The sequence below is a fragment of the Plenodomus lingam genome (assembly GCF_022343315.1).
Source record: "Plenodomus lingam strain CAN1 chromosome Unknown contig_14, whole genome shotgun sequence".
Classification (NCBI taxonomy): domain Eukaryota; kingdom Fungi; phylum Ascomycota; class Dothideomycetes; order Pleosporales; family Leptosphaeriaceae; genus Plenodomus; species Plenodomus lingam.
In genome coordinates this window covers 2,356,796-2,363,920 of record NW_027093932.1, presented here as the reverse complement: position 1 = coordinate 2,363,920, position 7,125 = coordinate 2,356,796, and positions in this window count along the sequence as shown.

Genomic DNA, 7,125 nt, shown 5'->3' with positions numbered 1-7,125 from the left:
TGCTTCCTTGCTAGGAAGGACAGCGCAGAACGTTAGGCAAGCTTAGGGCTATTAGTTAGTTTATTAGTATAAGATCTTGCTAAAGCGTTATAAAGGAAAAATTCTTGTATAGATTATATATATTAGGATATAGCTATGCCTAGAGGAGCACTACTAGTACTAAGTCCCCCTACTAGAAGAGTTATAGCACTTGCTATTAGACTTATTAAAGAGTGTAGAGCGTAGATAATTTAGACAAGTTTTAGTATAATAAATGCTAGGCTCTCTATAGTAGGAGGATCTTAGGGTCTCCTTAGGAGCTAGAGAGGGAGCAGGCGTGGGAGCAGGGGCCTTAGGCGGGGTCTAGGGGGGAGCGGGAGCTAGAGTTAGAGTTAGAGCTAGAGTAGTAGGAGCTAGAGCAGGAGCACCCTTCCTTAGCTTCGCGATCTTAGCTATAGTAGTAGTAGCTACGCGCTTAGCTACTGCACACTCTATAATAGCTTTACGCTTAGTAGTAGCGCGCTCTTCTTTAGTAGTAGTAGCTTTAGTAACTATAGCTTTAGCTGCGCAGGAGGTAATAAGGGCAGCGCAGGTAAAGCAAGCGCAAGTAGCAGGTTTTAACTTTAACTAAGATAGGTTAGTAGGGATATAGGTATAGTTTAGATCTTTAGGGTTGTATAATCTTATAACTTAAGCTATAGTAAAATTATAGTTAGGTAGATAGAGTTACAGAGCTAAGTCTAGATAATATCTACACGCGCAAGCGCAGGCTAAATAAGGAAGGCGCGCTAGTTAGTATCTAAAGGGTAAGCTAATTTAACCCTTTAGATATACAACGCTCTAATTAGCTACACTACCTACTAACTATAAGCGTAACTACAATAATAACAAAAGATCCACCTACACCTAGGGGGTGTGTTGTAGGAGGGATATTAACTAGATTACGGAGCATCTTGATCCTAATTAATCCTAATTAATCCTGGTTAATACCCCTATATAACCCACTATCTAATTAACTGCTAGCTCACTGCTAAGTGCCTAATAAAAAGCAGGAGCTCTAGTAAGGAAGGTTTGCTAATTATTCACCTTCTAGTAAGGGTAGCTAAAGCTCTATATATATAAGTACGATTGTAGTAGATACAATCTAATAATCCATCTCCCAAATCATTCCTAACCTTAGTGATCCAAACTTCCACACCTAGTAAATGTAATAATAAGGTAGAATTGCCTGCCTATTGTTCTATGCCAAGTCAGGCCTAATAAAGGCCTAACTTACTAATGTATATAGAGAATAGCTCGCCTATAGTTAGGATAGGCATGTTCTTCTTGTCCTTTTGTACTAGACCTATAGGTGTAGGAATCTTATCCTTTTCTGTATAGATGCGCACTCCTATATGCCTTTAAGTTGTATAGGATACCTTTTAGATGCCCTACCTACCTAAGTTATTATATTATAAGAAGAATATTATCCTAGCTAGTAATAGTATTTAAGAATATCGCATTTGTTGTTATTTTAAGCTACTAATTTAGTTCTAGTAGCTACCTAACCCTATACCTCTACAGTTAGAATAGCTATTAGAACTTCTAATAACCAAAGCCTATAGGCTTAGACTTCTAGACCTATAGGTGGTGCTAGATTACCTTTAGAAAAATTGCGTTAGATTGCGTTAAGGTAGAGACCTAGAGACTACTAAAAGCCTAGAGGAATTAGAGGCAAAGCTAATATCCTCCTATAACTAAACCCCCTAAAAAAAAGAAAAGAAAAGATTTATTATTCTTATTAACTACAAAATATTAGACAAAGGTAAAGGAAGGGTATCTAGTTTAGCTACTTTTAAAAGCCTATTTACTAATAGAAAGAAATTAGATAAGGAAGACTTAATTAACAACGCCCTCCTTAAAGGACCCTCTTCCTATCTATCTCTTAAGGTACCTTGTGCTCCTAGGAAATCTTAAAGCAATACCTCCCTTAAAGATAAATATATATTAACCCTATCTAAAAAGAAGAGGTTAGAGGAACAAGTTAAGCAACTTACTAATTAGTTGTACAACACCTCCCTCTATAAGGAGATATAGGGTACTACCTAACCTAGCTAGTCTTTAGCTTCTATATTAAACCCTATAGTATATACTATAAAAGCTAAGAGATAATCTAAAAAGACGCTAAATATCTCTATACTTAGTAATAGTGCTGATCCTACTTTTAGATAATAGCAAGCATCTATTTAGGATAGGCTAGAGATTAACACTAATTACTACCCCTCTTCTAGAGCTTAGATAGCGTTAGTCTAGGGACACTACTTAGGACTAGCAAGAGAATACTTAGAGCCACATTACCTATCTAATTCCCTAAGTCTTTAATTCTAAAAAGCTAAGGAAATAATTACCCTCCTTTAAACTTACTTTATTACTAGAAATAAGATAGCTAAGAGTTAGACTATATTTAACTACCTATATATAACTAATATAGAGACGTTCCCTGCTTTTAAGTTATAATTCTAGAGTCTTGCTATTAGAGGAGAAGTACCCTAAATAGAGTAGTATTACTACCTCTAGATAAAGATTACACCTTCCCTAAGGATGCTAAACCTTGCTTTCTAATAGAATTGGCATAATAATTTTAAGACTATAGTAGATTATCTTACTACTTTTAATATAGAACGCTGCCTATACCCTACCTTATCTACTTCTACCTAGACTACTCTATTATCTAGAAAAGGACTAACCCCCTTCCTATACTCTAGAAACTAGTCCTATTTAGACGCTAATTAGAAACCCTATAATAGACCTTTAATAGCTAAACCTTATATACCCTACTTGTAATAATAAGGCACTACCCCTTAAAATAATTAACCCCTATCTGCTACACTAGCTACTCCTAGCGCTACTATAATAGGAACCCTAGTAACTTGCTATAATTATAGAAAGCCTAGGTACTTCTCTAGTAACTGCCCTAAACCCCCTAGGATTTAGGCTATAGATATAGAATAGGTTACTAAGAATTCTAAGGAAGAAGATACTGCTAAATTAACTAATTTAGATAGCTATTAGACAGGAAATAACAATACCTAGGAGGATTCTCCTTCCTAGGCCTAACTTAATATAACCTGTTAAACCTTTCCTTAACTAAATTATTTTTTAGTTCCTATTTACTTGCACGTATAACCTTATACCTTAATAGATCTAGTGTTTGCCTAAACACTTTAGTAGATACTAGGGCTTAAGGTTACTTATTTCTTAATTTAAAAATTGCTTATAATATCTCTTCTATACTTAGGGTACCTATCTAAAAGCTACTATACAAGCTTACTATTAAAGGGTTCTAGGATTAGATTACCTCCCTAGTTGCCTACTATATTTAGCTTTATATAATAGTTAGTAGCTAAAAGGTTTATAACTACCCCTTTATAATAGTAGACTTAGGTTCTTAGGATTATATTATTAGATAATACTAGCTAAAACAGTTCTAAATCCTAATTAATACAGATAAATCTTAACTAATCTAGCTAGAGAAATATCCTCTAACCTATAACCCCGCACCTCCTATTCTAGTATAACTCTACTAGCAAGTGCTGTCTACTCTAGTTACCTATAATATCTTGCAAAGAGACGCCCTTTAGGATTAAGAGGAGAACTAGAACTAAAATAGTCCTGGTTTAATTAATAGGATACGTAGTATACTTAAAATTCTAGCTACTTATAAGGCTGCTACTACACCTATTACGCTACCTACCCTAGTCTAATTACTAACTGTTACCCTACCTGTAAAATTCTAAATTACTACTATTTCTACTAATACTTTCTATTTTAATATAAAAAAATCTTCTAATAAATTCTTTACTACTAGCCTATATAAGATTAAGCGTAGGATCTAAACCCTATCTAAATAGGATACTCTTAACTACTACTTGTTAAATTAGAAGCTCCTATCTAACTATAACTCCTATTAGGACGTCTTTAATAAGACTAAGGCTAATAAACTTCTAATCTACTAGCCTTATAACCACAAGATAGTCCTAGAGGAACCCCTTCTAAACTACTAGAGTCCCCTCTATTATTAAAATACTAAGGAACTCTAGGCTACTAAGGAATATATATAAGAGCACCTATAGAAAGGTTTTATTAAGACTAGTTAGAGCCTATTCGCCTCTCCTATCCTATGCGTTAAGAAGCTAGATAGAGGCCTTAGGATCTGTGTAGATTACTATAAGCTTAACAGCTTAACACAAAAGGACGCGTATCTAATACCCTATATAGATAATCTATTGTCCTAGCTAGCTAAAGCAAAAATCTTTACTAAGCTAGATATTTGTGCTGCCTTTAATAAGATCTAAATAGACCCTAACTTAGAGGAGTACACTACTTTCTACACTAGATATAGTGCCTACAAATGTAAAGTCCTACTATTTAGGCTATATAACAGACCTGTAACCTATTAGTGTTATATAAATAATATACTAATAGATTATTTAGATAACTTCTATATTACCTATCTAGATAATATCCTAATCTACTCTAAAAACCTTGCTACTTATAAGGACTATGTTTAAAAAGTCCTTAAGCGTCTTTATTCTACTAGATTATAGGCTAATATTAAGAAAAGCAAATTCTATATAACCTGTACCTATTACCTTAGATATATCCTAACTAATAAAGGCTTAGAGGTAGACCCTAACAAAGTTAAAGTACTCTAAAACTGGTCTGCTCCTAAGATAATAACTAGAGTAAAGTCCTTCCTAGGATTTACTAGATTCTACTAGCAATTTGTAGAAAACTTCTCTAAGATAGCTAAGCCCTTAACTACTCTCTAGAGTCCTGCTACCCTATTTGTATAGACTTTAGAATACTAACAAGCCTTTAACTAGCTTAGGAATGCCCTACTAGCAATCCTAAGCTTGGCTTACTTCTATCCTAAGTACCCTCTAAAACTAGAGATAGACGCCTCTAATAGAGTTATTGCAGCTATCCTCTTATAGGAGCATCCTAATAGGAAATAGTACCCTATATCCTTCTTTAGTTAGACCCTTACTAGTTCTAAACTTAACTAGAAAATCTATAACAAAGAATTATTTATAATAATCTACGCCTTTAAGAAATAGCGTGCTAACCTAATAAGTACTTAGCACCTTATTAGAGTATATATAGACTATAGAGCACTAGAGTACTTTATATCTACTAAAGTCCTTAGTGCTAGGCAAGCTAGATAGCTAGAGGTTATAAGTCCCTTTAACTTCTAAATTAAGTATACTTCTAGATCTTATAACGCCTAAGTAGATATCCTAAGTAGAAGGGAATAGGATATAGTTAACCTTAAGACTACTTAGAGGGATAATTATTTATAAGTAATAATTACCCTAGATAGGTTACACCCCTAAATTAACTCTAACTTAGCGCAAGACTACCTAGCTAAGCGTTCCTTACTAATCCTAGCTTTAATTATAGTAGTTTAGAACCCTATAACTCTTAGATCCCTAGAACTTATTAAAACTCTTCTCTAAGAAAATAGGTCCTTATTCCTAATAGAAAGATTAGAGTTACCTAAGCACTATTAGATAGAAAACAGACTCCTTCTCTACTAGGATTAACTTTGCGTGCCTGCTAGATTAGTCCTATATACTAGACTAATTTATAAGGCTTATAATTAAGTATCTACTATATACCTATTAGCTACTAAAACCTATTAGATTCTAGCCTAATATTACTACTAGAAAGGTATAAAGACTACCTATAAACGCTACGTTTAGAACTATATCCTATATAGGAGAGGGCACCTAAGATAGCACTAACTCCCTAGCATGCTCTACCCCCTTCTAATCCCTAGTCTACTAATGCAACACCTATGCATTAATTTTAAGGATTTTCCCTAGGATTAACGTGGTTATAATTAGATTATAGTTATTATTAATTACCTATTAAAGCAAGCTATTACTATCCCTTGCTATAAAACTATAGATACCTAAGGTATAGCTACCTTATTTGTTTAGTAGGTATACTAATTTAGATATACTCTAGATACTATTATTTCTAATTAAGGCCCTTAGTTTATATCTAGTTTCTAGTCTAAATTCTATTAGATTATAGGCACTAAAGTTAAGCTCTCTACTACCTACTATAAATAAACTAATAGACAAACTAAGATTATAAACAAGTATATTAATTAGAGACTAAGGCCTTTTGTATCCTATTACTAAGATAACTAGAGTAACTTACTACCTATAATAGACTGTGCCTAAAGTACTCTCCTATATTCGTCTATTAGTATAGCCCTATATTAGCTCCTCTTTAGTTCCTTACTAAAGTAAAGTTAGTATTAGAAACTAGAAAAGACCTTATCTACTATACTAGAGAAACTAAACTATAAGGACGCCTTATCCCTTGCTACTTAGATGCACAACGCCTAGAAGATTGCTAAAGAAAATATAGAAAGAGCTTAAGACTAAATACGCTCTGCTACTAATCGCTATTACTATCTAGTTAACTAGAAGGTTAGTAACTATATTTATCTATCTACTACTAATCTTGCTATTTTATAACCTAGCTAAAAACTATCTAAATAATAGGAAGGCCCCTTTAAGGTATTAGAATAAGTAGGAAACGCGTATCGCCTTTAATTACTACCTAGTTCTAAGATCTATAATATTTTTTCTCTAGATATACTATATAAAGATCCCTAAGACCTATTACCTAGATAAGAGGCTCTAAAACCCCCTAGTACCCCTATATAAGGTGTAGAGGAATAGGAGGTAGAAGAAATTCTAGCTAGCAAATTATATTAATCTAAGCTAAAATATAAGGTTAAGTAGGTTAGACACAATCCTAATCCTATTTAGTATCCTACCTTTAACTTTATAGGTGCTCCCTATAAATTATAGGTATTCTACTAATAGTATCTAAATTAGCTAGGTCCCCTACGTAGCTTACTAAAATAGATTTAAGCCTAGGAAAAAGGTAAAGAGGATCTAATATTACTGCATAATAATTATACCTAATATTAGAACTAATTTATATCCTATTTAGCTATATATTATCTATTAACTACTATCTATTACTATTATTCTTATTGCTATTTATTATTATATCCTATTTAGAACCTTTAAGGTTCCTAGGACACTACCCCTAGGAAACCTCTTTATTCTATATCTATCT